Genomic DNA, 11,884 nt, shown 5'->3' on the forward strand with positions numbered 1-11,884 from the left:
TACAAGGGAGAACATTCCACCGGAGGTTGGACTATACATTACCCACCGTGGATCTGGTTAGAGATTAGACAGAGACCACCTTGAATATACCCTGGGTTGTAATTTGGACACTCTAGGCAGGGCCAGGAGACAAACAAGTCAGTAGGAGTCCCCTATCTGTCTTCACAAGCCAGTAGGTTGGAAGAATGGCAGAGGTCCAGGCTTATAACTCACTGAAGTGAACAGCAATCACAGAGATAAAGGACCCTGGCATGGCCTGATATTGATCAACAGGAGCTGAGGCAGGTCTTCATTACTCACTGGGTCTGGTAGCTATGGCCCACCCAGGAAAAAAACAGACTAGATTTCTCCAAGCAGATGTTGAGGTTAGAAAATTGTAATATCTGTTTCCCTGTCCCTGCCTGTTATGGCTAACGAAAATTTACCTGCTACGTACAAAAATATCTCTTAATCTTTATCTATCCATGGAGCTAATATAATATTTCAAACTACAGTATGGAAGCTATCAATGCAATTGTTTCTTGTTGAATATAACATGCATAATACAGGTAATAATAAAAGATTGTATGAGGCAAGTATCAGGATAAAACACGATCTGAAATTACATGTTTATTTCATGTATTAGACTATTAATAAATTCCATCCTTTAAAATAGTCTGATCCTTAAAGGATGGAATTTATTAATAGTCTGAAACTCTAATACATGAAATAAACATGTAATTTCAGATCATGCTATACCTTTTTCTCCTGATACTTGCCGCATGATCTTTAATATTAATCACACACACACTGTATGGCTAGCAATTCTCTAGAGGATAGGTTGCAGGGTGAAAGCTTAAACTTCAAGGGCGAGAGTCAGGGTGGGGGGATTGTTCAATAACGATGAAATTGATGAGCAATTTTTGGTACCACCTTGATCGGTATTTTTAATCGGCAATGGCAATCAGTAAGGGGAAGTGTAAGGGAAAGAAATGACTTTTTTTTCCACTTGAAACAAAAAGCTACAAACAATTATTATTTGCAATTAAAGGTGCGCTCATGCCCCTGTTCCCAGTGAGTTCATTAAACTGTCTAATGTTGCCACAGTAAGACATATGGGTGTTTGGACAGCCCATAGAACACATGAAATACAGACTGCTTGAGAACTGTGAGTAGTTAGACGCCAGGTGCTATCTCAGAGCAAACTTTATGACAGAAAACGTGGCACCAGTCTTTCAGTCTCCTTGATAAATCATCCTACACAATGAGGTCAACCAATAGAAAGTCTTTTTGGCAAGTCCCTACTACTAACGGGAGGTGCCCCAACACGGTACGCTTTTTCTTGCGCTCAAACTCATGGCGCTCCATCGCTAGTTGCCTGAGAGTGGTCAAATTTTGATGACTGAACTTTTTACTCATAGATTTGAACAACATACTTGAATAAGAAATGCATTCATGTGGTTCATGAACCTTTCGCGCTGCGTGTTACAAGCGGCAAACACTGAGAGACAATTTCGTGTATGTAACCTTCCAATTTTGTGCTACGCTGGACAGTGTGCCTAACTCGGTACGCTTTTTTTATATTATGCTCACTTCAGAAGTAAGTGGTAAATCTAAGTACACAGAAAAAAAAATAATAGTATGATATTTTAGCTTTCTTTTGACAGTAAAATCGTGACTGTATGTACTTCTTGTCTCACATGAGGAAGGCTGTACCTAGAACAATCAAGCTGATGTTTTACGGGCAATGGGCTGAATGCACTGATTGTGAATGCCCGACTAAAAAAACTATTACGAAAAAACGACACCGCCAACATCAACAAAACTCTGTCTGATTATATGAAAATATCATCTACATCTCTCTGTCAAGTCTTATTTTCATAGACAGCACGAATCATTTGTTACAGTCAAATAAATCTTTGGAGCGTTCTCTAGTCTGCCACCTTCACGGCCACACTCCCTTGGGAGTACAATGGTGGCAATGTTTATGTCGCTTCCTTTTGGTTGCTTTTCTACTCAACAAACATTTGAAGACCCATATTCATAGTGTTTTATGGAGCTTTATTTATGTGTATCATGGCAGTTGTGTGACTGCTTGGATGAGTTCCTATAGTTAGCGACACGAGCCGCCAATACACAGAGGCCAGTGACCGCAGTGATTCAGCACTGTCAACATTACTGTTAGAATTCTGCTCTTAAAAAAACATGAAGTAAATATGTTAAAGTATACTTGGAATGCAAATTAAAGTTGTGTGCATGGACTTGGTTTATTTACCTTTGTAATCAGCATAGTCAGTGGCAACAAACACGGTGTACTTATGGATAATAAGATCAGCAAAAAATCCGTACCGTCTTACGACGGGGACCGTCTTAGGGCGGCCCCCGTTAGTACTTTCACCGCCTTTTGATTCTAACACTGAAAGCTATATTTTTTTACAAGGAATTTACTTTTGATTCTAACATTCATGATATCTACATTTGTACACATTTTGAACAACGCGCCATAGAATCATTTCCGGTCACAGATCTGGCGGCGGACCTAAAAAAATCAGTCTTTTTGAAAGGCCGTACAAACTTTATTTCTCAATATGGCAGTTTGAAACTACAAATGTATTTCAAGGCGTTATAATTTAAGTACAGTTTCTGTGTTAACGTGTGCTTTTATACAGTTTTTCGCCTTTCACCTACGCTTCAAGCCTGTTGTAATACCTGAATTGAGACTTATTTATCACCTTCCTGTCTTACCTGTCCACAGGTGTGTAGACAGCACCTACTTTACCTGTTGATGTCTATTGTCCAAGTTTAGACGTTCTGTTTGGCCTGCCTGGACCTGTCTGTTATTGCGGCTGTCAATTACAGGTCAGGAGGTCAGACGGATTTGTATGATGAGTCAGTAAAGAATGTGCTTCAATGTGTTTGTATGATCAAAACTTCTGTGTTAACCCCTTACTACACTTCTGACAGAGTATTGAAAAACGGTCGATTTGGCACAAATCTTATTGTAGCGCGATTGGCATTTATGTACAATATCATCACTAATGTTTATATCAACAGTTATGTATATGAATGTAATTTCAATACAGTGGAGGCCAGTTAATTGCACGTCGGATAAACGCACACTTCGGTCAATTGCACGGAATCCCCAAATCCCGTGGCGGTGCGGTCCAACTGGGTAACTTCGCATTATCGCACACGCCGGATAATTGCACGGGATTCGCTGGCAACTTGGGTGTGCAATTAAGCGGCTTCCACTGTATAACACTTTTTGCTAAACTTATAGCACAGTCCACTTGATTGGCAGGCTAAAAACATGAGAATTTATCAAAGCATCTGACATAGTACATTTGATCTGTTTTACACAAAAATTGTCAAATGATATCCTTTCTCAGTGTTGGGATTGAAAGACTGTAGTACCTGATTGACTACACTGGATAATATGAGAATAATTGGCGAGGAGAGTTTTGCTACCAGGGTTTATATTGTCGCAGTATCATTCTGGAGAGGGAACATTAACCTAAAGCATGGATTGACTCTCCTGGCCAATTTGTTGACTTTTCCAAAAAAAATTGGACAATCTGTACCTCGTAGGACGTCCTAGTAAGACTAGAAAGATTGCACCAGAACAACAGTTCACATCTAGAATTTGAATTATTTCATTTACGGATGCTACAACACACCAGAGTGTAACTGTAGACATTTGACATTAAGCATTCGACCAGAAGTAAAATAGGAAGGGAACTTTGATCATTGTTTTGGCATAACAAGGACCTTTGAAAAATACTTCCTTTCTCTTTTCTCAATCACTCAGCAACGTTTAATTTTCTTGAACTGAACCGCGGGGGAGTGTCCAAATGCAAATCACAGAAACGTATAGTAAGGGGAAAAAAGAAGATATGTCATTTTCCCATAACATTCCTACATCTGTAGGAATGCATGTAGGAGTCACCGGAAACTGTCAGTGCACCATGTCAAGAAATTTCAAAATAACTGTCATGTTCTCACACTTCTTATAGGGACATACATGTACAGAGATTGTGTGATGTTAGGATTTTTGTTAAAAGGTTGTAAAACCTAATGTTGCAAGTGGTGGTCTAGTCCTGACACTCAATTTTTTAAATCACAAGGTGCAGAAGTCAATAATTGTGCTGCCACTGGTCAACTTAATGTCATCTGATATGTGTTATGGGTAATCGGCTAAGTTATTGGTTACTTTCATTGAGAGAAATCCAAACATTTGAAATAGCGGAACATTCATTTTTCTTGGGAAGGGGAGGAAGTTAATGAAGGAATTTCTTCCATATTGCTCAAATAGCTACTCAAACTCTGGAAAAGGGATTGCCATCTTAAATGTTTCATGAGAATTCTAATTTGTTTTTTCATAGTTGATATTGTTCCAAAGGGAAAAAAATGGAGGCATTCAGTGAAAGTCCTGTAGATATTTTCCTAAAATAGTAAAGACATGAATTTTAATTTTGTTTATGGTCCAACCTGTTGCCTTGCGTTCTGACTGCACTATCTTACATCTTGCATCTACCTGACAATTATCTGTAATACCATCGTTAGCTTCCTGTCTTTGGTGATACCACTGTTGTCTTTGTCATGCCCCGGCCTTTACAAATAACCAGAACCCATAGTTATCTGTTTTATCAAACAGCCCGGTCGCCCTAACAAAAGATGCAGGCTAATAACAAAGATCATTTACGTATGATTACCACAGGCCTGGGATTTATTTTGAAGGATAAGAACAACAGCAAAATGTTAAAGGTTATGACATTTTACACAAACTTGGGACAACCCCCCCCCCCAAAAAAAATTGATACTTTGTGCAATACTTGAAACAGACAATTTTGAGAGATACAATAACAATTCCCAATGACTCTTTGCTGCATACACATAGATGATGATACCTAAATTAGTGGTATATAAATTATGCTAATTGATGTAATAAATTTCCGGGGTACAAATAAATTCAAGTTACAAGCTATGTCACGGCATGTGGACGATATATGCTTGCAACATTGTCTGAGAAATTTATTAGCAGTATTTACAATTGATTTATTCAATCACAATTGATTCCCAACTTTCACTGGAGAGAGAGACATGGTCTTAAATTGTCTACTGTATACTAACAGTATTTTACCTCCCTTGTCTCTCCAACTACAGTACCACACATACACAGACACAGACGGCGTTTCGAAGAACGATTTCCGAGGAATTCAGATCGCCTATCTCCTTGCAGGGGGTGAAATTGGAGGCAGTGTTATTTACAAAACAATGGAGTTTAGCCCAACTGTTTCAGGAATGTTGTTGTAACTCAAGTGGAGATGATTCGGAGACAAATGCCTGCTACTGTTCACATCTGTCACAGATATTTTACTGCATATTTGGAAACAATCACAATGACATGCTGCCTTTTTTATCATTTACCAAAATATCACAAAAGAATTTAAAAAAAATGCTCTTTGTAACTGTAGACAAGTCTCACTCTCATGGTTTAAAAACCTTGCATACACTATTCACCTAGATCTAGGTGTACAAGAAATTTTTGCATGACATTTTGAGGTCAAAACTTACGGTGCTCTGACATTTGAAAATCTAAATGTTAGGGTGGGTCTTATTTCTTGTGTGAACTGCCATAGGATTTTCTGGGACTGCTCTTAAGTTCAGAGCTATTTCTTAAAGGTGAACATGGATAAATCTTGGGTACAAAACGCAGGGCAATGATTTTATCGCTTGCTTTGTTCTTTGCTGGAGGTAGATTCTTGTGTCTATGGAAAACAACAACAACATGACATTTAAGTGCTTTGATGGTTCCCAAACATCCAGGTATGTTTACTACCTACAGTCCCAATTTTTGTAGGCTGACCCCAAACTGTTCAACACTTTTGTGAGTAGTAGCACCAAACATTTATGCCTAAACCCCACTGCATACTATATTGTTTATTTTCCTTTTGAAAAACGTGACCCCCTTCCTGGTTTGCAGTCCCCATAAAAGAAGCACGTCCGCTCACATGTGTGCAACAGGTGGGTGAACTGGATTTCAAACCACTAAAATTTTCCTTTCACATCGTTTTACATGCCATCAATCAAACAGAAAAAGAGGGCAAGAAAAAGGAGATTAAAAATCCATCTATACATCTTCTTTTCTAACCTTTTCAAGAAGTAGAGACACAGTTTGCAAGTACTCTTTCTTATACTAGATTCAGATTCAAATGCATTAATTCATGTTCAACTTGGTAAATGTTGCAATACAGTACTTCAATTGCATACAGAATTTTGCAGAACTGAAGTCTTTAAGTTTAATTTGACATGTCACATAAAACAAGGCTCAATGAAAGAAAGAAGACAATGGTGGCTTTGCAGAGGAGCTAACATATGCTACCAGAGAAAAACCATAAAATCAAACAAGGCTTTCCTACTGTGTAGGGCTGGTAGTAATAGGAGTCCAAATGGATACCCATAATTTCACGGCCAGAGACAGCGACACATTTTCTCAGCAAGCAGTCTTCTCCCCCAGGACTGTATACATTCAGGGGTCAAGGCAGGACTCTTCCATAAATTCACCTATAATGTATGCCAGAACACTCCTCTGTTGGAGTCTATTTTGGCGCCCAGTCTTTGTACTCATAATTTTAGACTTTTCGAGTGTCGTGCATTCACATCTGTCTCTCAAGTTAGCAAATTCATTAAACTTGGAGCCATTTCTCACAAGTATCTTGTCTTCAAACATACTAGTTCAGAAATATGAATCTGCAAAACTGCAAATTGCATTTGTGTGGCTATCATAATCAATAAATCTATCAGACCATGGATTAGATGTATATATAGTTGAAAATAGATAGCATTTTGATTCTGTTTTCTTGGCATATTCTTAGATAGACGTCTGACCTATAAGGGGATAACCTTTGTAGCCATATCCTACAGATATCTTGTCCACAAATGTTGGACTGTGAAACAGTTATATCACAGCTAGGCTGTTATTGTGTTTCAAACAGAAGCTGTTGAAAATGAAGTGGCAATTAGTTTCTGTTTTCTTGGCTTATCCTAAGATTCCTAAGGTAGATAATCTGTATCAAGAAGATGCCCTGGAGGACTTAATAAAAGGGTAGACAGGAATGTCAGTAATCTTATCTTAAACTGCTTTAGGGCAAGTCAGGCAGACAAACGTATCAACCTAATTAATACTAATTATTCCCCAAAGATCAAAGTGTAACGAACACAACAGGCCAAAAAGGGAACTGTCCCGCCTTTGCTTTTGTCATGTAAATTTCACAAATTTTCTTGATAAGACAACAGCAACTCAACTTGGTATATGCACCCTTGGTATATGTTAGCTATATAAAAAAGGAAAACTTGGCAATCCATATTGTCGTGCTTCATTAAGTAAATGGAAGAATGAATTTTTGATCAGCCATTCAATTTAAAATGCAATTATATGGATTACTATATGCTTTCTAATGGAAATTATGGTCCGTCATAAAAACCATTATTTTAAGTGATTTTATATAGCTGTCATGGCAAAACACCTGCGTTCTGTAGTGATGAGCAAAAAAAATCATTCGTCATATCTTTTAGTCATGACATGTTTGATTAATGTAAATCTTGGTTCTACTCTTATTACAAGATCACATGTAAATGTGGACACCGCTGCGAAGATAGGATAACTTTTCCCTTATCTTTAGAACGTTGTAATTGGCCCTGGCAAAGGTGGAAAATTTGACTTGAGTTTGGATCCAGATATTTCCAAAAATTAATCAAGGATTTCCTAAAAAAATGTAATTAATTTTCATTTCTGGCTTTTGCATTATTCTGATAACAAAAATCAACATAAAACCAATAGAAAAACGTCTCAACTTTTTGTACTGGTATAGAAAATACACTGTTTTCTATAAATTGAAAATATGAAATAGGAGTTTAGAAAATGATGGATCCCATTGTCATATCTAACTGTGTATGGCCACCATACAACGTCTAAACTTTGCTTGAACCCAATCTGTTGGTTGCAAACAGGGAATTTGTCAGTCGATTGAGATGATAGCATACAACTGACCTGCCTCACTGCGTCCCATTATCGTTGTATCAGTTCTCTCGTGTTTCAAATATTTCCGACCGGCTCAAAATATCATAATGGGAATCGGGGCGATCCTCAGGGCGGGGAAGCGAATGCCAACCCTTAACGAGACATTTCCAGCTGATTCGCCCCACGCTCCCGTGAGAATTCAAACATATGTGTCAGAACGTCTGGCCAAGGAGGCAGCCAAGCGAGCCAATTTTGTAGATTCTGACTAATCTTCAAGCAGATCCTAATGTAGCATAAGCTAGTATCAAAAGCTGCCAGAGGAGTGAAGCCGGCCTGGGAGTGTGTGTGGCTCCCAGTGGCTGATGACTCCCTTTGGCCAGCTATGCTCCTTAGCCAGCTTTGACACTATCTTATGCCACTGTTAAATCTGCCTGATTAGATTCTGACCTCAACACTGCAAAACCTACTATTGAAATTGCTTGGTTGAATGCATGTCCTTGGGCAATATCAATATGTCATCTCATGGAGCTAATACTTATACAATTTTGAAAATGCTAGGTCTTATCTGTTGCTCATTCACATTTACGGGATACAATTCTGCAGTTGATCAAAACAATGTGGCAACCCCGAAACAGAAGGCCTATCATACTGTATGTATGTTGCTTTTATTCAACATTCACGTTTTTCCAAAGTTGTCGCTCGTCGAACTTAATAAAATCTTCTGTGTTGTGCGTCTGCTTGGTTAACTGTTTTGTCCTGTCACCGGGAGTGGTCAAGAACTGTTTGGAGTGGTACACTGACCAATACATGATAAACCTTGCAATATATTTAACCAGTTAAGAATCTTTGCATTTTAGTATAATGATAGATGAAGTATTCTAACTAAAAAAAAGATTTTGAATTGATCATGAGAACCAAGACAACTGAATAACCCCGCCTGTTCTACTGAAAGCATGTACACAGTGCCGGTATCAGTCGAACACGTGCACCACTTAATACGGAGATCCTTTCTAAAACACAAGACCGCGCAAACAAAGACACGTCTGCTACGCCATGCACCACGTCTTAGAGTTACAACTTGACCTCGCCTTCTTCAAAGACTCCTTCACCGGTCCTTTCCGGGGCTGACTGTCTTCTCTTTCTTCCCTTGCTACGCGCTATCGAACTTTCGGAGTCATCCTCACACGCCACTTTTCCCTATGTTTACTCGAGCGTCTGCTACCCTTGTACCTCCTCTAAAATTTCCCTCCTAATTTTCCGACTGTCATAACACAAATCCCTCTGCCTTTTTGTTCCATTCATGACAGCTCTATGCTTGAGTGGGCGGCTGCCAAAGTCCAAAAGCAGGCCAGGAGAAAGTTCAAAGGGCATTTTTTCATGCTGTTTGTTACGCAACAAGTAAGAGAAACTGTACTAATAGTCTTGAAACATCGTCACGCCTTGTTAACGCTCTATTCTGGGGTGTAAGTAACCCCCTCTTCCGCAGTTCTTCGGGAAATGCAAATACAAAAGCCTGCGTGGCAGGTAACCCTTTTTCAATATTGTAAACTTTGTGATCTTCGGAGCGTGACAGGCTGTGTACTTACGTAGAATCACCAAAAACAGGATTATCTGGCACTTGATCCAAAGAAAGTTTCTCCAAAATAACAAAACTACAACCAGTAAATCACATACACTGACTGTACAATGGGAAAGGCTAGATTTTATCTTATTGATAACCTATACCACAAGAGAGGGGAAAGTGGAAGCACCATTTCCTTTCTTTTCCTCCTTGCTTATTTTAGCAGTGAAGGGGGGGATAAAAAAGGTTCAATCATGTGTGGAGACGGAGACTGAATTAGGGCACTACAAAAGGAGCGATTTGCCCAGAGATAAACCCAATTGGTAGAACACACAGCAGAAGATTACAGGCTTTGCCTGACACTAATAACAGTGTTCTCTTTACCCCACATATTCCCTGAAAAACAAGAACATTGTCTTCGCTATCCACACGCAACAACAAGTAAGAAACCTCTAGCTTACAAATCTCGAATCCTGTATGGCAAATCGTTTCCGAAAGTGACAAAAAGTAAAATTTTTGACGGATTATCTAGCTTTGCGATTTGCAAGTGGCTTCCATCCACCCGCATGGATACATTGCTGGCATTTTCTCTGGCATGTATTTGTCCGATTGACAATGGGTAAAAAACAACAGGAATGGCACACAACAAATACTACACTAGTGACACAAAGTAAGCAGTCTCACCTTTAGGTGCAGGTGGTTCTCTTGTTGTGAAGGGTTCACCTGAAGAGGCAACAAACAGAGAACATTTGGTTAGAACATTTTTTCCTTTTCTTGTCACAAATCCGACAGCAGAGAGGGAAAAAAGGCGGAGAGGTCAGCGATTGTGGCTCGGAAGCGAGTTGTTTTCCGTAGATTCCAATCAGGATAGAGGCAATATTTACATTTTAACAGCAATGCAATTGCAAGCGCCATCCAAAAGGCAGTGAAGACAGCCCAAGCAGCATGGCAGACTCTGAGGGGTCGCACCGTCCGTTTCAGCCCGTCCTTCAAGTTTCTTAATCTTAGAAACATTTTGTCCGAAATCCTAGTCCCCTGCGCGGTAATCCAAGTGTGTGTCGCAAGTATATTCCTGGGTCGTCCCTTTTCCCTTTTAGCTGCCTGCCATACACAGAGAAGGTATACTGTGTCGCAACCCCAAGGCACACCAAGCCCCAATAAACATTACACACTCCAGTAAATACGGGAGATGCCACCCCACAAACATATGCAGGGGTGAGCACAAAAAAAGGGGGCTGGGCAAATACTGCATACCACCTCCCCAAGGGTTACATTCTATGGCTTCATGCTCCTTTCTTTCCTCATTAATATGTAAATATGCTAATCAGTATTCAAAGTAGGTTTCATCAATCATTTTGTCACTAATTGTCATTCATGGTGGTCTTGATTGGGCTCATTTTCCAGCCCTTCTAGTGGGGCCCGGTAATTATTCTGACTGGCTTGGTAATCGTTTTGTGCTCTGCTAAACTCAGAAAGCTCGGCTTGTGCAGTGGACAAGCCGTTTGATTGTGTATCTGTAATATGAAGAGGCGCGTAATGATGGGTACAGCTTCATTAGCCAGGGCTTGAGCCCAGTGGCGAACACCTGAGCTAGTGATCATCATTATCTGTGAAATAATAATACCTGCCACACGATTGTCAGTAGTCGCTGTCAACAAAATGGTCAGACTCAAGTATTTTGTTTCGAAGGGAAAAAAAGGATGTGATTTTATTGAATATAAGTTCATCTGCTTTGTCTATCTACATTTGTACATGTGGGTTAAAATGGTAGTAGAAGTACTGTAGTGGTACAGAGTTAAGTTAAGCATTCATTGTACATACGAAACATTACATAAACAGTAACAGAGACTGAGAGAGGAAGCATTGATGCATAGTTTTTTTCTTGGACCTCCAATTTTTTATAAATTAGATGTGGTCCAGTAGTTTGGCACGGCCCAAGATACTGTATATCTAATAATCCGAAAGCTTGTGACAAAGTACAAGTCAATCACATTTACCCCCCCCCCCCACCTGCAATATCTCGTGTTTATGTTTGCTGGATCATTCGTTCCCAAATAAATAGCCTGTCTACACAGATGGCTATAGTATAGATGACAATCCCTTGTATGGCCTTATACACTGTGCGCCCTATCTCGTCCTGGCAATGCTCTTAATCTGCACAGTCCATTCTTAGCCCACAAGTTAAGACTTCGCAATCGACATAAGCCCCCAATTGGTATGCAAGCGGTGTCCTGTGGTCAGGGAATGCTTACACATCCTTGCACACACATCGTAGAGCCCCTGACTCCAGCTATCTGCTGATAATCTTTAAACAGTGTCCTGAT

The sequence above is a fragment of the Branchiostoma floridae genome, chromosome 14 (assembly GCF_000003815.2).
Source record: "Branchiostoma floridae strain S238N-H82 chromosome 14, Bfl_VNyyK, whole genome shotgun sequence".
NCBI lineage: Eukaryota > Metazoa > Chordata > Leptocardii > Amphioxiformes > Branchiostomatidae > Branchiostoma > Branchiostoma floridae.